Source organism: Equus caballus, unplaced genomic scaffold (genome assembly GCF_041296265.1).
Source record: "Equus caballus isolate H_3958 breed thoroughbred unplaced genomic scaffold, TB-T2T haplotype1-0000019, whole genome shotgun sequence".
NCBI lineage: Eukaryota > Metazoa > Chordata > Mammalia > Perissodactyla > Equidae > Equus > Equus caballus.
Window position 1 is genome coordinate 5045172 of NW_027222392.1, and position 20517 is coordinate 5065688.

The window sequence follows — 20517 nt, forward strand, 5'->3', positions numbered from 1 at the left end:
AAGTAGGTGGTTCCGGCGTGCTTGGCAGGTGGTTCAGGCGGGTCTGGCAGGTGGTTTCGGTCTGTTCGGGGTGTGGTTCCGGCATCTCAGGCACATGGTTCTGGCACGTCTGATAGATGGTTCCGGCCGGCCCGACAGGTGTTTCCATGGTGTCCGCCAAGTGGTTCTGGCATAGCTAGCAGGTGATGTTGGCGTGACCGGCATCTGGTTCCAGCCAGCCCGGCAGGTGATTCCAAAGTGCTCACCAAATGGTTGTGGTGTAGCTGGAAAGTGATTTTGGCGTGTCCAGCAGGTGGTTTTGGCGAGTCGAGCAGGTGGTTCTGGCGTGCTCGGCAGGTGCTTCCGGTGTCATTGGCATGTGGTTCCGGCATGTCTGAGAGGTGGTTCCGCCATGCCCGGCAGGTGATTCCGGAGTGTTCGCCAAGTGGTTCTGGCGTAGCCGGCAGGTGATTTTGCATGTCCGGCAATGGTTCCGGCGAGTCGAGCCGGTGGTTCCGGCATGTCCGGCAGGTGGTTCCGGCATGCCCGGCAGGTGATTCCGGAGTGTCCGGCATGTGGTTCTGGCACCTCTGAGAGGTGGTTCCGGCATGCCCGGCAGGTGATACCGGAGTCTCCGGCATTTGGTTCTGGCACCTCTGAGAGGTGGTTCCGGAATGCCTGCCATGTGATTCCGGAGTGTCTGCTGAGTGGTTCTGACGTAGCCGGCAGGTGATTTTGGCGTGTCCAGAGGGTGGTTTTGGCGAGTCGAGCTGGTGGTTCTGGCGTGCTCGGCAGGTGCTTCCGGTGTCATTGGCATGTGGTTCCGGCATGTCTGAGAGGTGCTTCCGCCATGCCCGGCAGGTGATTCCGGAGTGTTCGCCAAGTGGTTCTGGCGTAGCCGGCAGGTGATTTTCCATGTCCGGCAATGATTCCGGCGAGTCGAGCCGGTGGTTCCGGTATGTCCGGCAGGTGGTTCCGGCATGCCCGGCAGGTGATTCCGGCATGTCCAGCACGTGGTTCCGGCATGCCCGGCAGGTGATTCCGGAGTTTCCGGCATGTGGTTCTGGCACCTCTGAGAGGTGGTTCCGGCATGCCCGGCAGGTGATACCGGTGTGTCCGGCATTTGTTTCTGGCACCTCTGAGAGGTGGTTCCGGAAAGCCTGGCATGTGATTCCGGAGTGTCTGCCGAGTGGTTCTGGCGTAGACGGCAGTTGATTTTGGCGTGTCCACTAGGTGGTTCTGGGGAGTGGATCAGCTGGTTCCGGCATACTCGGCAGGTGGTACCGGCGTGTCCAGAACTTGGTTCTGGCAAGTCTGAGAGGTGGTTCCGGCACGCCCGACAGGTGATTCCGGAGCGTCCGCCAAGTGTTTCTGGCGTACCCGGCAGGTGATTTTGGCATGTCCGACAGGTGTTTCTTGCGAGTCGAGCAGGTGGCTCAGGCATGCTCAGCTGGTGCTTCCGGCGTCTCTGGCACGTGGTTCTATTGTGTCTGAGAGCTGGTTCTGGCATGTCCGGCAGATGACTCCGGAGTGTCCACCAAGTGGTTCTGGTATACCTGGCAGGTGATTTTGGCGTGTCAGGAAGGTGGTTCCGGCTAGTTGAGCAGGTGGATCAGGCGTGCTCGCCAGGGGGTTCAGGTGGGTCTGGCAGGTGGTTTCGGTCTGTTCGGGGAGTGGTTCTGGCATCTCAGGCACATGGTTCTGGCATGTCTGAGAGGTGGTTGCGGCCGGCCCAACAGGTGTTTCCGGAGTGTCCGCCAAGTGGTTCTGGCATAGCTGAAAGGTGATGTTGGCGTGACCGGCAGGTGGTTCCAGCCAGCCCGGCAGGTGATTCCGGAGTGTCTGCCGAGTGGTTCAGGCGTAGCCGGCAGGTGATTTTGGCGTGTCCAGCAGGTGGTTCCGGCGAGCTCGGCACGTGGTTCCGGCATGTCCTGAACATGGTCTGGCACGTCTGTGAGATGGTTCCGTCATGCCCGGCAGGTGATACCCGAGTGTCCGGCATGTGGTTCTGGCACCTCTGAGAGGTGGTTCCGGCATGCCCGGCAGTTGGTTACGGAGTGTCTGCCGAGTGGTTCTGGAGTAGCCGGCAGGTGATTCTGGGGTGTCCAGCAGGTGGTTCTGGGGAGTGGATCAGGTGGTTCCGGCATACTCGGCACGTGGTACCGGCATGTCCGGAACTTGGTTCTGGCAAATCTGAGAGGTGGTTCCGGCATGCCCGACAGGTGATTCCAGAGTGTTCGCCAAGTGGTTCTGGCGTAGCCGGCAGGTCATTTTGCTTGTCCGGCGGTGGTTCCGGGGAGTCGAACCGGTGGTTCCGGCGTGTCCAGCAGGTGTTTCCGGTCTGTCCGGCAGGTGGCTCTGGCGTGACCGGCACGAGGTTCTGGCACGTCTGATAGTTGGTTCCGGCATGCCCGACAGGTGATTCCGGAGTGTCTGCCACGTGGTTCTGGCGTACCCGGCAGGTGATTTTGGCGTGTCTGGCAGGTGTTTCTTGCAAGTCGAGCATTTGGCTCAGGCATGATCAGCAGGTGCTTCCGGCGTGTCTGGCACGTGGTTCTTGTGTGTCTGAGAGCTGGTTCTGGCATGTCCGGCAGATGATTCCGGAGTGTCCACCAAGTGGTTGTGGCATACCCGGCAGGTGATTTTAGCGTGTCAGGTAGGTGGTCCGAGCGAGTCGAGTAGGTGGTTCCGGCGTGCTCGGCAGGTGGTTCAGGCGGGTCTGGCAGGTGGTTTCGGTCTGTTCGGGGTGTGGTTCCGGCATCTCAGGCACATGGTTCTGGCACGTCTGATAGGTGGTTCCGGCCGGCCCGACAGGTGTTTCCATGGTGTCCGCCAAGTGGTTCTGGCATAGCTGGCAGGTGATGTTGGCGTGACTGGCAGGTGGTTCCAGCCAGCCCGGCAGGTGATTCCGAAGAGTTCACCAAAGGGTTGTGGCGTAGCCGGCAGGTGATTTTAATGTGTCCAGCAGGTGGTTTTGGCGAGTCAAGCACGTGGTTCTGGCGTGCTCGTCAGGTGCTTCCGGTGTCATTGGGACGTGGTTCCGGCATGTCTGAGAGGTGGTTCGGCCATGCCCGGCAGGTGATTCTGGAGTGTTCGCCAAGTGGTTCTGGCGTAGCCGTCAGGTGATTTTGCATGTCCGGCAATGGTTCCGGCGATTCGAGCCGGTGGTTCCGGCATGTCCGGCATGTGGTTCCGGCATGCCCGGCAGGTGATTCCGGAGTGTCCGGCATGTGGTTCTGGCACCTCTGAGAGGTGGTTCCGGCATGCCCGGCCGTTGGTTACGGAGTGTCTGCCGGGTGGTTCTGGAGTAGCCGGCAGGTGATTCTGGCGTATCCAGCAGGTGGTTCTGGGGAGTGGATCAGGTGGTTCCGGCATACTCGGCAGGTGGTACCGGCGTGTCCGGAACTTGGTTCTAGCAAGTCTGAGAGGTGGTTCCGGATGTCCGACAGGGGATTCCGGAGTGTTCGCCAAGTGTTTCCGGCGTAGCTGAAAGGTGATGTTGGCGTGACTGGCAGGTGGTTCCAGCCAGCCCGGCAGGTGATTCAGGAGTGTCTGCTGATTGGTTCTGGCATAGCCAGCATGTGATTTTGGCGTGTCCAGCAGGAGGTTCTGGCGAGCTCGGCAGGTGGTACCGGCGCGTCCGGAACATGGTTCTGGCACGTCTGAGAGATGGTTCCGGCATGCCCGGCAGGTGATTCCGGAGTGTCCGGCATGTGGTTCTGGCACCTCTGAGTGGTGGTTCCGGCATGCCCGGCAGGTGGTTCCGGAGTGTCTTCCGAGTGGCTCTGGCGTAGCCGGCAGGTGATTCAGGCGTGTCCAGCAGGTGGTTCTGTGGAGTGGATCAGGTGGTTCCGGCATACTCGGCAGGTGGTACCGGCGTGTCCGGATCATGGTTCTGGCAAGTCTGAGAGGTGGTTCCGGCATTTCCGACAGGTGATTCCGAAGAGTTCACCAAATGGTTGTGGCGTAGCCGGCAGGTGATTTTGGCGTGTCCAGCAGGTGGTTTTGGCGAGTCGAGCAGGTGTTTCTGGTGTGCTCGGCAGGTGCTTCCGGTGTCATTGGCATGTGGTTCCGGCATGTCTGAGACGTGGTTCCGCCATGCCCGGCAGGTGATTCCGGAGTGTTCGCCAAGTGGTTCTACCGTAGCTGGCAGGTGATTTTGCATATCCGGCAATGGTTCCGGAGAGTCGAGCCGGTGGTTCCGGCATGTCCGGCAGGTGGTTCCGGCATGTCCGGCAGGTGGTTCCGGCATGTCCAGCAGGTGGTTCCGGCTTGCCCAGCAGGTGATTCCGGAGTGTCCGGCATGTGGTTCTGGCACCTCTGAGAGGTTGTTCTGGCATGCCCGGCAGGTGATACCGGAGTGTCCGGCATTTGGTTCTGGCACCTCTGAGAGGTGGTTCCGGCATGCCCGGCAGGTGGTTCCGGAGTGTCCGCCGAGTGGTTCGGGCGTAGCCGGCCAATGATTCTGGCCTGTCCAGCAGGTGGTTCTCTGGAGTGGATCAGGTGGTTCCGGCACACTCGGCAGGTGGTACCGGCGTGTCTGGAACATGCTTCTGGCAAGTCTGAGAGGTGGTTACGCCATGCGCGGCAGGTGAATCTGGAGTGTTCGCCAAGTGGTTCTGGCGTATCCGGCAGGTGATTTTGCATGTCCGGCAATGGTTCCGGCGAGTCGAGCCGGTGGTTCCGGCATCTCCGTCAGGTGATTCCGGCATTTCCAGCAGGTGGTTCTGGGGAGTGGATCAGGTGGTTCCGGCATGCCTGGCAGGTGATTCCGGAGTGTCCGACATGTGGTTCTGGCACCTCTGGGAGGTTGTTCCGGCCTGCCCGGCAGGTGATACCGGAGTGTCCGGCATTTGGTTCTGGCACCTCTGAGAGGTGGTTCCGGGATGCCTGGCATGTGATTCCGGAGTGTCTGCTAAGTGGTTCTTGCGTGTCCAGCAGGTGTTTCCGGTCTGTCCGGCAGGTGGTTCTGGCGTGTCTGGCACGAGGTTCTGGCACGTCTGAGAGGTTGTGTCGGCATGCCCTTCACGTGATTCCGGCTTGTCCACCAAGTGGTTCTGGTGTAGCGGGCACATGATTTTGGCGTGTCTGGCAGGTGGGACCGGTGAGTCAAGCAGGTGCTTCCGGCGAGTGTTTCCTGTGTTTCCGGTCTGTCCGGGAGCTGGTTCCGGCCTGTCCGGCACATGCTTCTGGCACTTCTGAGAGGTTGTGCTGGCATGCCCGGCAGGTGGTTCTGGGGTGTCCAGCACGAGGTTCTGGCACGTCTGAGAGTTTGTGCCATCATGCCCAAAACATTATTCTGCCTTGTATTCAAAGTGTTTCCGGCGTAGCCGTCAGGTGATTTGGGCGTGTCCGGCAGGTGGTTCTGGCGTGCTCAGCACGTGGTTCCAGTCTGTGCAGTACATGTTTCCAGCTTGTCTGGCAAGTGGTTCTGGTACGTCTGAGAGGTGTTCCAAGCTTGTTGGGCAGGTGTTTACGGTCTGTCCCGGAGGTGTTTATGGCATGTCTGTAATGTGTTTCTGGCACGTCTGCGACGTGCTTCAGGCAGCCTGGCAGCTGATTCCTGGGTCTCCACCAAGTGGTTCTGGCATCACCAGCAGGTTATTTTGGCATGTCCAGCAGGTCTTTCCTGGTTTTTGGGCTCGTGGCTCTGGCTTCTAAGACAGGTGTTGGTGGCATTTCTGGCCCCCTGTTCTGAAATACTCTGCAGGAGGTTTCACTGTTTCTGGCACCTGTTTGCGGCATATCCATCAGGTGTTTCCAATGTGTCTGGCATGTTGTGCTGCGTTTGTAATCTGGTTCTGTCATGTCTGTTGTGTGCAGCTGGCATGTTGAAGAGATGGTTCTGCAGTGTCAGAATTGTTGTTCCACTGTGTTCAGCAGGTGGTGACAGGTGGTTCTGGCATGCAACGTGGGTGCTTCTGGTGTGCCTGTTGGGTCGTTCTGGCATGAATGTGTGGTTCTTTGAGAGTGTGCGGAGGGTGTTTTTGGCATGTCTCCCGTGGTTTTCTGGCATCTAAGGGGCATGATTCCTTTTTATGCGTCAGGAGAGCTCGTTCTCAACTTCCTAAAGAGATGGAAGAAAGATGGTCTGTGGCTTGTCGCCCCTAGAGCGGTGGAGACAAATCATTGTGCATTCCGCGTCTAGAGCAATGGAGGGCAAAACTGAGAGGAAAGGGGCCTTTCTGACATAGGTGTTTTCTGACACTCTCTCCACCAGTGGTCAACTGTGGTTGGTGAAAAGTGTATTGTCTCTCTCCTGCTAAACACATGGTTGCACAATCATTTGGGACTCAGCCCAGTTGGTTAAGGGGAAGATGTAGGCATTTTGTCTGAGCTGGGTTGGCAAGGTGGAATTGCGGCAGAAGCAGAAGTTCTAAAGCTGCGAGTTAAGGGCTGGGAAGAAATGCCATTTGAGCTGCCTTTGTATGAGAAGTTCCCCGGTCTGCTGTAACAGGACTGTGGCAAGCGAGTTGTTTGTCAGCTTCCTAAAGAGCTGGAGGCAAGACAGGTTATGGCTTGTCTCCCATTGAAGGATGGAGGCAGTGCTTTGTGCCTTCCACCTCTAGAGCAATGGAGGGCACGGCTGAGAGCAAAGGGCCCTTTCTGACATAGGTGCATTCTGACACTCTCTGACCCAGTGCACAATGGCGGTTTGTAAAAAGCCTATTGTCTGCTCCTGCTAAGCATGTGGAAGCACAATCATGTGGGCTTCGCCCCTGTTGCCTAAGGGGAAGATGTAGGCATTTCGTCTGAGCCTGGTTGGCAAGGTGCAATTGTGGCAGAAGCAGAAGTTCTAAAGTGGCGAGTTAAGGGCTGGCAAGAAAGGCCGTTTTACCTGCATTTCTATGACAGTTTCCCCAGAGGCGGTTCCCGGGAGTCGAGCAGGTGTTTCCAGAATGCTCAGCAGGTGGTTCCAGTCTTTCACGGAAGTGGTCCGGGGCGTCCAGCACGTGGTTCTGGCACATCTGAGGGGCGGTTCCGGGATGAATGGCAGGTTATTCCAGAGTGTCAGCAAGTGGTTCTGCCGTAGCCGGCAGGTGATTTTGGTGTATCCAGCAGATGGTTCCAGCGAGTCGAGCAGGTGGTTCCAGCCTGCTCGTAAGGTGGTTCAGGCATGTCCGAAAGGTGGTTCCGGTTAGTCCGGGAGGTGGTTCCAGCGTGTCCGGCACGTTTTTCAGGCACGTCTGAGGGGTGGTTCCGGCATGCACGGCAGGTGATTCCGGAGTGTCCACCAAGTGGTTCCCGCGTAGCCAGCAGGTGGTTCAGGCGGGTCCAGCAGGTGGCTCTGGGGAGTGGATCGGGTGGTTCTGGCATGCTCGGCAGGTGCTTCCGGCATCTCCTGCACGTGGTTCTGGTACGTATGAGAGGTGGTTCCGGCACGCCAGGCAGGTGATTTTGGAGTGTCCGGCAAGTGGTTCTGGCATAGCCGGCAGCTGATTTTGGCATGTCCGGCAGGTGGCTCCAGCGAGTCGAGCAGGTTGTTCCAGCATGCTCAGCAGGTGGATCTGGCATGCTCGGCAGGTGGTTCAGGCGGGTCTGGCAGGTGGTTTCGGTCTGTTCGGGGTGTGGTTCCGGCATCTCAGGCACATGGTTCTGGCACGGCTGAGAGGTGTTTGCGGTCGGCACGACTGGTGTTTACGGAGTGTCCGCCAAGTGGTTCTGGCGTAGCTGGCAGGTGATGTTGGCATGACCGGCAGGTGGTTCCAGCCAGAACGGCAGGTGATTCTGAAGTGTTCAACAACTGGTTGTGGCGTAGCCGGTAGGTGATTTTGGCGTGTCTGCCAAGTGGTTCTGGCGTAGCTGGCACGTGATTTTGGCGTCACCGCAGGTGGTTCCAGACAGCCCGGCAGTTGATTTCGAAGTGTTCACCAACTGGTTGTGGCGTAGCCGGCAGGTGATTTTGGTGTGTCCGGCAGGTGGTTCTGGCGAGTCGAGCAGGTGGTTCTGGCGTGCTCGGCAGGTGCTTCCGGTGTCATTGGCATGTGGTTGTGGCATGTCTGAGACGTCGTTGCGGCATGCCCAGTGGGTGATTCCGGAGTGTTCGCCAAGTGGTTCTGGCGTAGCCGGCAGGTGATTTTGCATGTCCGGCGGTGGTTCCGGCGAGTCGAGCCGGTGGTTCCGGCGTGTCCGGCAGGTGGTTCTGGGGTGTCCTGCACGAGGTTCCGGCACGTCTGAGAGGTTGTGTAGGCATGCCCTTCACGTGATTCCGGCTTGTCAGCCAAGTGGTTCTGGTGCAGCGGGCAGGTGATTTTGGCGTGTCCGGCAGGTGGGACCGGTAAGTCAAGCAGGTGGTTCCGGCGAGTGTTTCCTGTGTTTCCGGTCTGTCCGGGAGATGGTTCCGGCCTGTCCGGCACGTGCTTCTGGCACCTCTGAGAGGTTGTGCTGGCATGCCCGGCAGGTGATCCCGGAGAGTCCTCCAAGTGGTTCTGGCGTACCCTGCAGGTGTTTCTGGTGTGTCCGGCAGGTGGCTCTGGTGAGTCGAGCAGGTGGTTCCGGCGTGCTCGGCAGGTGGTTCAGGCAGGTCCGGCAGGTGTTTGCAGTCTGTCCATGACGTTGTCCCGGCATGCCCGCAAGGTGATTCTGGAGTGTCCACCAAGTGGTTTTGGCGTAGCTGGCATATGATTTTGGCCTGTCAGGCAGGTGGTTCTCGCATGTCCAGCAGGTGTTTCCGGCGAGCTCGGCAGGTGCTTCCGATCTCTCCGGCACGTGGTTGTGGCACGTCTGAGAGATGGTTCCGGCATGCCCGGCAGGTGATTCCGGAGTGTCCGGCATGTGGTTCTGGCACCTCTGAGAGGTGGTTCCGGCATGCCCGGCAGGTGGTTCCAGAGTGTCTGCCGAGTGGTTGTGACGTAGACGGCAGGTGATTCTGGCCTGTCCAGCAGGTGGTTCTGGGGAGTGGGTCAGGTGGTTCCGGCATACTCGGCAGGTGGTTCCGGCGTGTCCGGAACATGGTTCTGGCAAGTCTGAGAGGTGGTTCCGGCATGCCCGGCAGGTGATTCGGGAGTGTTTGCAAAGTGGTTCTGGCGTAGCCGGCAGGTGATTTTGCATGTCCGGCGGTGGTTCCGGCGAGTCGAATGGTGGTTCCGGTGTGTCCGGCAGGTGGTTCCGGTCTGTCCGGCAGGTGGTTCTGGCGTGTCCAGCACGAGGTTCTGGCACGTCTGAGAGGTGGTTCCGGCATGCCCGGCAGGTGATTCCGGATTGTCCGGCATGTGGATCTGGCACCTCTGAGAGGTGGTTCCGGCATGCCCGGCAGGTGATACCGGAGTGTCCGGGATTTGGTTCTGGCAAGTCTGAGAGGTGGTTCCGGCATGCCTGACAGGTGATTCCGGAGTGTTCGCCAAGTGGTTCTGGCGTAGCCAGCAGGTCATTTTGCATGTCCAGCGGTGGTTCCGGCGAGTCTAGCCGGAGGTTCCGGCGTGTCCGGCAGGTGTTTCCGGTCTGTCCGGCAGGTGGTTCTGGCGTGTCCGGCACGAGGTTCTGGCACGTCTGAGAGGTGGTTCCGGCATGCATGGCAGGTGATTCCGGAGTGTCCGCCAACTGTTTCTGGCGTACCCGGCAGGTGATTTTGGCATGTCCGACAGCTGTTTCTTGCGAGTCGAGCAGGTGGATCAGGCATGCTCAGCTGGTGCTTCCGGCGTCTCTGTCACGTGGTTCTGGTGTGTCTGAGAGCTGGTTCTGGCATGTCCGGCAGATGATTCCGGAGTGTCCACCAAGTGGTTCTGGTATACCTGGCAGGTGACTTTGGCATCTCAGGCAGGTGGTTCCGGCTAGTTGAGCAGGTGGATCAGGCCTGCTCACCAGGGGGTTCAGGTGGGTCTGGCAGGTGGTTTCGGTCTGTTCGGGGAGTGGTTCCGGCATCTCAGGCACAGGGTTCTGGCACGTCTGAGAGGTGGTTGCGGCCGGCCCAACAGGTGTTTCGGGAGTGTCCGCCAAGTGGTTCTGGCGTAGCTGAAAGGTGATGTTGGCGTGACCGGCAGGTGGTTCCAGCCAGCCCGGCAGTTGATTCCGGAGTGTCTGCCGAGTGGTTCTGGCGTAGCCGGCATGTGATTTTGGCGTGTCCAGCAGGTGGTTCCGGCGAGCTCGGCAGGTGGTACCGGCGTGTCCGGAACATGGTTCTAGCACGTCTGAGAGATGGTTCCGGCATGCCCGGCAGGTGATACCGGAGTGTCCGGCATGTCGTTCTGGCACCTCTGAGAGGTGGTTCCGGCATGCCCGGGAGGTGGTTCCGGAGTGTCTGCCGAGTGGTTTTGGCGTATCTGGCAGGTGATTCTGGCGTGTCCAGGAGGTGGTTCTGGGGAGTAGATCAGGTGGTTCCGGCATACTCGGAAGGTGGTACCGGCGTGTCCGGAACATGGTTCTGGCAAGTCTGAGAGGTGGTTCCGGCATGCCCGACAGGTGATTCCGGAGTGTTCGCCAAGTGGTTCTGGCATAGCCGGCAGGTCATTTTGCATGTCTGGCGGTGGTTCCGGCGAGTCGAGCCGGTGGTTCCGGCGTGTCCAGCAGGTGGTTCCGGTCTGTCCGGCAGGTGGTTCTGGCGTGTCCGGCACGAGGTTCTGGCACATCTGAGAGGTGGTTCCGGCATGCCCGACAGGTGATTCCGGAGTGTCCGCCACGTGGTTCTGGCGTACACGGCAGGTGATTTTGGCGTGTCTGGCAGGTGTTTCTTGCAAGTCGAGCATGTGGCTCAGGCATGCTCAGCACGTGCTTCCGGCGTGTCCGGCACGTGGTTCTGGTGTGTCTGAGAGATGGTTCTGGCATGTCCGGCAGATGATTCCGGAGTGTCCACCAAGTGGTTCTGGCATACCGGCAGGTGATTTTGGCGTGTCAGGTAGGTGGTTCCGGAGAGTCGATTAGGTGGTTCCGGCGTGCTCGGCAGGTGGTTCAGGCGGGTCTGGCAGGTGTTTTCCGTCTGTTCGGGGTGTGGTTCCGGCATCTCAGGCACATGGTTCTGGCACGTCTGAGAGGTGGTTCCGGCCGGCCCGACAGGTGTTTCCATGGTGTCCGCGAAGTGGTTCTGTCATAGCTGGCAGGTGATGTTGGCGAGACCGGCAGGCGGTTCCAGCCAGCCCGGCAGGTGATTCCGAAGTGTTCACCAAATGGTTGTGGCGTAGCCGGCAGGTGATTTTGGTGTGTCCAGCAGGTGGTTTTGGCGAGTCGAGCAGGTGGTTCTGGCGTGCTCGGCAGGTGCTTCCGGTGTCATTGGCATGTGGTTCCGGCATGTCTGAGAGGTGGTTCGGCCATGCCCGGCAGGTGATTCTGGAGTGTTCGCCAAGTGGTTCTGGCGTAGCCGGCAGGTGATTTTGCATGTCCGGCAATGGTTCCGGCGAGTCGAGCCAGTGGTTCTGGCGTGTCCGGCAGGTGGTTCCGGTCTGTCCAGCAGGTGGTTCTGGGGTGTCCGGCACGAGGTTCTGGCACGTCTGAGAGGTTGTGTCGGCATGCCCTTCACGTGATTCCGGCTTGTCCACCAAGTGGTTCTGGTGTATCGGGCAGGTGATTTTGGCGTGAGCGGCAGGTGGGACCGGTGAGTCAAGCAGGTGGTTCCGGCGAGTGTTTCCTGTGTTTCCGGTCTGTCCGGGAGATGGTTCCGGCCTGTCCGGCACGTGCTTCTGGCACTTCTGAGAGGTTGTGCTGGCATGCCCGGCAGGTGATTCTGGAGTGTCCGCCAAGTGGTTCTGGCGTAGCCGGCGGGTGATTTTTGGGTGTCCGGCAGGTGGTTCTGGGGAGTGGATCAGGAACTTCCGGCATTCTAGGCAGGTGCTTCCGCCGTCTCCGACATGTGGTTGTGGCACCTCTGAGAGGTGGTTCCAGCATGCCCGGCAGGTGATTCCGGAGTGTGCGACAAGTGGTTGTGGCGTAGCCGGCTGGTGATTCTGGCGTGTCCGGCAGGTGGTTCTGGGGAGTGGATCAGGAACTTCTGGCATTCTCGGCAGGTGCTTCCGCCATCTCCGGCATGTGGTTGTGGCACCTCTGAGAGGTAGTTCCAGCATGCCCGGCAGCTGATTCCGGAGTGTCCGACAAGTGGTTGTGGCGTTGCCGTCTGGTGATTCTGGCGTGTCCGGCAGGTGGTTCTGGCGATTCAAGCAGGTGGTCCCGGCGTGTCAGGCAACTGGTTCAGGTCTGTCCTGGAGGTGGTTCCGGAGTGTCTGCCGAGTGGTTCTGGCGTAGCCGGCAGGTGATTTTGGCGTGTCCGGCAGTTGGTTCTGGGGAGTGGAGCAGGTAGTTCCGGCATACTCGGCAGGTGGTTCTGGGGTGTCCGGCACATGGTTCTGGCAAGTCTGATAGGTGGTTCCGGCATGCCCGGCAGGTGATCCCGGAGAGTCCTCCAAGTGGTTCTGGCGTACCCTGCAGGTGTTTCTGGTGTGTCCGGCAGGTGGCTCTGGTGAGTCGAGCAGGTGGTTCCGGCGTGCTCGGCAGGTGGTTCAGGCAGGTCCGGCAGGTGTTTGCAGTCTTTCCATGACGTGGTCCCGGCATGCCCGCAAGGTGATTCTGGAGTGTCCACCAAGTGGTTTTGGCGTAGCTGGCATATGATTTTGGCCTGTCAGGCAGGTGGTTCTCGCATGTCCAGCAGGTGTTTCCGGCGAGCTCGGCAGGTGCTTCCGGTCTCTCCGGCACGTGGTTGTGGCACGTCTGAGAGATGGTTCCGGCATGCCCGGCAGGTGATTCCGGAGTGTCCGGCATGTGGTTCTGGCACCTCTGAGAGGTGGTTCCGGCATGCCCGGCAGGTGGTTCCAGAGTGTCTGCCGAGTGGTTGTGACATAGACGGCAGGTGATTCTGGCGTGTCCAGCAGGTGGTTCTGGGGAGTGGGTCAGGTGGTTCCGGCATACTCGGCAGGTGGTTCCGGCGTGTCCGGAACATGGTTCTGGCAAGCCTGATAGGTGGTTCCGGCATGCCCGGCAGGTGATTCGGGAGTGTTTGCAAAGTGGTTCTGGCGTAGCCGGCAGGTGATTTTGCATGTCCGGCGGTGGTTCCGGCGAGTCGAATGGTGGTTCCGGCGTGTCCGGCAGGTGGTTCCGGTCTGTCCGGCAGGTGGTTCTGGCGTGTCCGGCACGAGGTTCTGGCACGTCTGAGAGGTGGTTCCGGCATGCCCGGCAGGTGATTCCGGAGTGTCCGGCATGTGGATCTGGCACCTCTGAGAGGTGGTTCCGGCATGCCCGGCAGGTGATACCGGAGTGTCCGGGATTTGGTTCTGGCAAGTCTGAGAGGTGGTTCCGGCATGCCTGACAGGTGATTCCGGAGTGTTCGCCAAGTGGTTCTGGCGTAGCCAGCAGGTCATTTTGCATGTCCAGCGGTGGTTCCGGCAAGTCTAGCCGGAGGTTCCGGCGTGTCCGGCAGGTGTTTCCGGTCTGTCCGGCAGGTGGTTCTGGCGTGTCCGGCACGAGGTTCTGGCACGTCTGAGAGTTGGTTCCGGCATGCCTGACCGGTCAATCCGAGTGTCCACCACGTGATTCTGGCGTACCCGGCAGGTGATTTTGGCGTGTCAGGCAGGTGTTACTTGCAAGTCGAGCATGTGGCTCAGGCATGATCAGCAGGTGCTTCCGGTGTGTCCGGCACATGGTTCTGGTGTGTCAGAGGGCTGGTTCTGGCATTTCCGGCAGATGATTCCGGAGTATCCACCAAGTGGTTCTGGTAGACCTGGCAGGTGATTTTGGCGTGTCAGGAAGGTGGTTCCGGCTAGTTGAGCAGGTGGATCTGGCGTGCTCGCCAGGGGTTTCAGACGGGTCTGGCAGGTGTTTTCCGTCTGTTCGGGGTGTGGTTCCAGCATCTCATGCACATGGTTCTGGCACGTCTGAGAGGTGGTTCCGGCCGTCCCGACAGGTGTTTCCACAGTGTCCGCCAACTGGTACTGGCGTAGTTGGCAGGTGATTTTGGCATGACCGGCAGGTGGTTCCAGCAAGCCCGGCAGGTGATTCCGAAGTGTTCCCCAACTGGTTGTGGCGTAGCCGGCAGGTGATTTTTGCGTGTCCGGCAGGTGGTTCTGGCGAGTCGAGCAGGTGGTTCCGGCGTGCTCGGCAGGTGCTTCCGGGGTCATTGGCACGTGGTTCTGGCATATCTGAGAGGTGGTTCCGGCATGCCCGGCAGGTGATTCCGGAGTGTTCGCCAAGTGTTTCCGGCGTAGCCGGCAGGAGATTTTGCATGTCCAGCGGTCGTTCCGGCGGGTCGAGCCGGTGGTTCCGGCGTGTCCGGCAGGTGGTTCCGGTCTGTCCGGCAGGTGGTTCTGTGGTGTCCGGCACGAGGTTCAGTCTGAGAGGCTGTGCCGGCATGCCCCTCACGTGATTCCAGCTTGTCCCCGAAGTGGTGCTGGTGTAGCGGGCAGGTGATTTTGGCGTGTCCGCCAGGTGGTTCAGGCGAGTTGAACACGTGGTTGCGACGTTCTCGGCAGGTGCTTCCGGTGTCTCCGGCATGTGTTTCTGGCACATCTGACTGGTGGTTCCGGCATGCCCAAAAGTTGATTCCGGTCTGTCCGGTAGGTGGTTCCGGCGTGCACGGCACGTGGTTCTGGTACGTGTCAGAGGTGGTTGCGTATGCCCAACAGGTGATTCCGGACTGTCCGCCACGTGCTTCTGGCACGTCTGAGAGGTGGTTCCAACATGCCCGGCAGGTCATTTCGGAGAGTCGTCCAAGTGGTTCTGGCGTAGCCCGCAGGTGATTTTGGCGTGTCTGGCAGGTTGTTCCGTTGTGCTTGGCAGGTGGTTCAGGCTTGGCCGGCAGGTGGTTCCAGACTGTCCAGGACGTGTTTCCAGCTTCTCCGGCAGGTGGTTCTGGTACGTCTGAGAGGTGGTTCCGCCATGGCTGACAGGTGATCCCGGACCGTCCCCCAGGTGGTTCTGGCATAGCCAGCAGTTGATATTGGCCTGTCCGGCAGGTGGTTCCAGCGAGTCGAACAGCTGGCTCCAGCGTGCTCGGCAGGTGGTTCCGGTCTGTCCGGTAGGTGATTCCGGCGTGTCCGGCACGTGCTTCCGGCACGTCTGAGAGGTGGTTCCGGCATGCGCGACAGGTGATTTCGCAGTGTCCGCCAGGTGGTTCTGGCGTACCCGGCACGTGAATTTGGCGTGTCCGGCAGGTGTTTCTGGCGAGTCGAGCAGGTGGCTCCAGGATGCTCGGCAGGTGCTTGCGGCGTCTCCGCACGTGGTTCTGGTGTGTCTGCGAGCTGGTTCCGGCATGTCCGGCAGATGATTCCGGAGTGTCCGGCAAGTGGTTCTGGCATACCCGACTGGTGATTTGGGCATGTCAGGTAGGTGATTCCGGCGAGTCGAGCAGGTGGCTCCGGCGTGCTCGGCAGGTTGTTCAGACGGGTCTGGCAGGTGTTTTCCGTCTGTTCGGGGTGTGGTTCCAGCATCTCATGCACATGGTTTTGGTACGTCTGAGATGTGGTTCCGGCCGGCCCGACAGGTGTTTCCACAGTGTCCGCCAAGTGGTACTGACGTAGTTGGCAGGTGATTTTGGCATGACCGGCAGGTGTTTCCAGCAAGCGCAGCAGGTGATTCCAAAGTCTTCCCCAACTGGTTGTGGCGTAGCCGGCAGGTGATTTTTGCGTGTCCGGCAGGTGGTTCTGGCGAGTCGAGCAGGTGGTTCCGGCGTGCTCGGCAGGTGCTTCCGGGGTCATTGGCACGTGGTTCTGGCATATCTGAGAGGTGGTTCCGGCATGCCCGGCAGGTGATTCCGGAGTGTTCGCCAAGTGTTTCTGGCGTAGCCGGCAGGTGATTTTGCATGTCCAGCCGTCGTTCCGGCGGGTCGAGCTGGTGGCTCCGGCGTGTCCGGCAGGTGGTTCCGGTCTGTCCGGCAGGTGGTTCTGTGGTGTCCGGCACGAGGTTCAGTCTGAGAGGCTGTGCCGGCATGCCCCTCACGTGATTCCGGCTTGTCCCCGAAGTGGTGCTGGTGTAGCGGGCAGGTGATTTTGGCGTGTCCGGCAGGTGGTTCAGGCGAGTTGAGCAGGTGGTTGCGACGTGCTCGGCAGGTGCTTCCGGCGTCTCCGGCACGTGTTTCTGGCACATCTGACTGGTGGTTCCAGCATGCCCAAAAGTTGATTCCGGTCTGTCGGGTAGGTGGTTCCGGCGTGCACGGCACGTGGTTCTGGTACGTGTCAGAGGTGGTTGCGTATGCCCAACAGGTGATTCCGGACTGTCCGCCACGTGCTTCTGGCACGTCTGAGAGGTGGTTCCAACATGCCCGGCAGGTCATATCGGAGAGTCGTCCAAGTAGTTCTGGCGTAGCCCGCAGGTGATTTTGGCGTGTCCGGCAGGTGGTTCCGCCGTGCTCGGCAGGTGGTTCAGGCATGGCCGTCACGTGGTTCCAGTCTGTCCAGGACGTGTTTCCAGCTTCTCCGGCAGGTGGTTCTGGTACGTCTGAGAGGTGGTTCCGCCATGGCTGGCAGGTGATCCCGGACTGTCCCCCAGGTGGTTCTGGCATAGCCAGCAGTTGATATTGGCCTGTCCGGCAGGTGGTTTCAGCGAGTCGAACAGGTGGCTCCGGCGTTCTTGGCAGGTGGTTCCGGTCTGTCTGGTAGGTGTTTCCGGCGTGTCTGGCACGTGCTTCCGGCACGTCTGAGAGGTGGTTCCGGCATGCGCGGCAGGTGAATTCGGAGTGTCCGCCAGGTGGTTCTGGCGTACCCGTCAGGTGATTTTGGCGTGTCCGGCAGGTGTTTCTGGCGAGTCGTGCAGGTGGCTCCGGCATGCACGGCAGGTGCTTCCGGCGTCTCCGGCACTTGGTTCTGGTGTGTCTGAGAGCTGGTTCCGGCATGTCCAGCAGATGATTCCGGAGTGTCCGCCAAGTGGTTCTGGCATACCCAGCAGGTGATTTTGGCGTGTCAGGGAGGTGGTACTGGTGAGTCGAGCAGGTGGTTCCGGCGTGCTCAGCAGGTGGTTCAGGCGGTTCTGGCAGGTGGTATCCGTCTGTTCGGGGTGTGGTTCCAGCATCTCATGAACACGTTTCTGGCACGTCTGAGATGTGGTTCCAGCCGGCCCGACAGGTGTTTCCGCAGTGTCTGCCAAGCGGTTCTGGCGTAGTTGGCAGGTGATTTTGGCATGACTGGCAGGTGGTTCCAGCAAGCCTGGCAGGTGATTCCAAAGTGTTCACCAACTGGTTGTGGCGTAACCGGCAGGTGATTTTTGCGTGATCGGCAGGTGGTTCTGGCGAGTCGAGCAGGTGGTTCCGGCGTGCTCGGCTGGTGCTTCTGGGGTCATTGGCACGGGGTTCTGGCATGTCTGAGAGGTGGTTCCTGCATGCCCGGCAAGTGATTCCGGAGTGTTCGCCAAGTGGTTCTGGCATAGTCGGCAGGTGATTTTGGCATGTCCGGCAGGTGGTTCAGGCGAGTTGAGCAGGTGGTTCCAACGTGCTTGGCAGGTGCTTCCGGCGTCTCCGGCACGTGTTTCTGGCACATCTGACAGGTGGTTCCGGCATGCCCGAAATGTGATTCCGGTCTGTCCGGTAGGTGGTTCCAGCCTGCACGGCATGTGGTTCTGGTACGTCTCAGAGGTGGTTGCGCATGCCCAACAGGTGATTCCGGACTGTCCGCCACATGGTTCTGGCACGTCTGAGAGGTGTTTCCGGCATGCCCGGGAGGTCATCCCAGAGAGTCCTCCAAGTAGTTCTGGCATAACACGCAGGTGATTTTGGCGTGTCTGGCAGGTTGTTCCGTTGTGCTTGGCAGGTGGTTCAGGCTTGGCCGGCAGGTGGTTCCAGACTGTCCAGGACGTGTTTCCAGCTTCTCCGGCAGGTGGTTCTGGTACGTCTGAGAGGTGGTTCCGCCATGGCTGACAGGTGATCCCGGACCGTCCCCCAGGTGGTTCTGGCATAGCCAGCAGTTGATATTGGCCTGTCCGGCAGGTGGTTCCAGCGAGTCGAACAGGTGGCTCCAGCGTGCTCGGCAGGTGGTTCCGGTCTGTCCGGTAGGTGATTCCGGCGTGTCTGGCACGTGCTTCCGGCACGTCTGAGAGGTGGTTCCGGCATGCGCGACAGGTGATTTCGCAGTGTCCGCCAGGTGGTTCTGGCGTACCTGGCACGTGAATTTGGCGTGTCCGGCAGGTGTTTCTGGCGAGTCGAGCAGGTGGCTCCAGGATGCTCGGCAGGTGCTTGCGGCGTCTCCGGCACGTGGTTCTGGTGTGTCTGCGAGCTGGTTCCGGCATGTCCGGCAGATGATTCCGGAGTGTCCGCCAAGTGGTTCTGGCATACCCGACTGGTGATTTGGGCATGTCAGGTAGGTGGTTCCGGCGAGTCGAGCAGGTGGCTCCGGCGTGCTCGGCAGGTTGTTCAGACGGGTCTGGCAGGTGTTTTCCGTCTGTTCGGGGTGTGGTTCCAGCATCTCATGCACATGGTTCTGGCACGTCTGAGATGTGGTTCCGGCCGGCCCGACAGGTGTTTCCACAGTGTCCGCCAAGTGGTACTGGCATAGCTGACAGGTGATTTTGGCATGACCGGCAGGTGGTTCCAGCAAGCCCGGCAGGTTATTCCGAAGTGTTCCCCAACTGGTTGTGGCGTAGCCGGCAGGTGATTTCTGCGTGTCCGGCAGCTGGTTCTGGCGAATCGAGCAGGTGGTTCCGGCGTGCTCGGCATGTGCTTCCGGGGTCATTGGCACGTGGTTCTGGCATATCTGAGAGGTGGTTCCGGCATGCCCGGCAGGTGATTCCGGAGTGTTCGCCAAGTGTTTCCCGCGTAGCCGGCAGGTGATTTTGCATGTCCAGCGGTCGTTAGGGCGGGTCGAGCCGGTGGTTCCGGCGTGTGCGGCAGGTGGTTCCGGTCTGTCCGGCAGGTGGTTCTGTGGTGTCCGGCACGAGGTTCAGTCTGAGAGGCTGTGCCGGCATGCCCGGCAGGTCATCCCAGAGAGTCCTCCAAGTGGTTCTGGCATAACACGCAGGTGATTTTGGCGTGTCTGGCAGGTTGTTCCGTTGTGCTTGGCAGGTGGCTCAGGCTTGGCCGGCAGGTGGTTCCAGACTGTCCAGGACGTGTTTCCAGCTTCTCCGGCAGGTGGTTCTGGTACGTCTGAGAGGTGGTTCCGCCATGACTGGCAGGTGATTCCGGACCGTCCCACAGGTGGTTCTGGCATAGCCAGCAGTTGATATTGGCCTGTCCGGCAGGTGGTTCCAGCGAGTCGAACAGGTGGCTCCGGCGTGCTCGGCAGGTGGTTCCGGTCTGTCCGGTAGGTGATTCCGGCGTGTCCGGCACGTGCTTCCGGCACATCTGAGAGGTGGTTCCGGCATGCGCGACAGGTGGTTTCAGAGTGTCCGCCAGGTGGTTCTGGCGTACCCGGCAGGTGATTTTGGCGTGTCCGGCAGGTGTTTCTGGCGAGTCGAGCAGGTGGCTCCGGCATGCTCGGCAGGTGCTTCCGGCGACTCCGGCACGTGGTTCTGGTGTGTCTGAGAGCTGGTTCCGGCATGTCCGGCAGATGATTCCGGAGTGTCCGCCAAGTGGTTCTGGCATACCCGGCTGGTGATTTGGGCATGTCAGGTAGGTGGTTCTGGCGAGTCGAGCAGGTGGCTCCACGTGCTCGGCAGGTTGTTCAGACGGGTCTGGCAGGTGTTTTCCATCTGTTCGGGGTGTGGTTCCAGCATCTCATGCACATGGTTCTGGCACGTCTGAGATGTGGTTCCGGCCGGCCCGACAGGTGTTTCCACAGTGTCCGCCAAGTGGTACTGGCGTAGTTGGCAGGTGATTTTGGCATGACCGGCAGGTGGTTCCAGCAAGCCCGGCAGGTGATTCCGAAGTGTACCCCAACTGGTTGTGGCGTAGCCGGCAGGTGATTTTTGCGTGTCCGGCAGGTGGTTCTGGCGAGTCGAGCAGGTGGTTCCGGCGTGCTCGGCAGGTGCTTCCGGGGTCATTGGCACGTGGTTCTGGCATATCTGAGAGGTGGTTCCGGCATGCCCGGCAGGTGATTCCGGAGTGTTCGCCAAGTGTTTCCGGCGTAGCCGGCAGGTGATTTTGCACGTCCAGCGGTCGTTCCGGCGGGTCGAGCCGGTGGTTCCGGCGTGTCCGGCAGGTGGTTCCGGTCTGTCCGGCAGGTGGTTCTGTGGTGTCCGGCACGTGGTTCAGTCTGAGAGGCTGTGCCGGCATGCCCCTCACGTGATTCCGGCTTGTCCCCGAAGTGGTGCTGTTGTAGCGGGCAGGTGATTTTGGCGTGTCCGGCAGGTGGTTCAGGCGAGTTGAGCAGGTGGTTGCGACGTGCTCGGCAGGTGCTTCCGGCGTCTCCGGCACGTGTTTCTGGCACATCTGACTGGTGGTTCCGGCATGCCCAAAAGTTGATTCCGGTCTGTCCGGTAGGTGGTTCCGGCGTGCACGGCACGTGGCTCTGGTACGTCTCAGAGGTGGTTGCGTATGCCCAACAGGTGATTCCGGACTGTCCGCCACGTGCTTCTGGCACGTCTGAGAGGTGGTTCCAACATGCCCGGCAGGTCATTTCGGAGAGTCGTCCAAGTGGTTCTGGCGTAGCCCGCAGGTGATTTTGGCGTGTCCGGCAGGTGGTTCCGCCGTGCTCGGCAGGTGGTTCAGGCATGGCCGTCACGTGGTTCCAGTCTGTCCAGGACGTGTTTCCAGCTTCTCCGGCA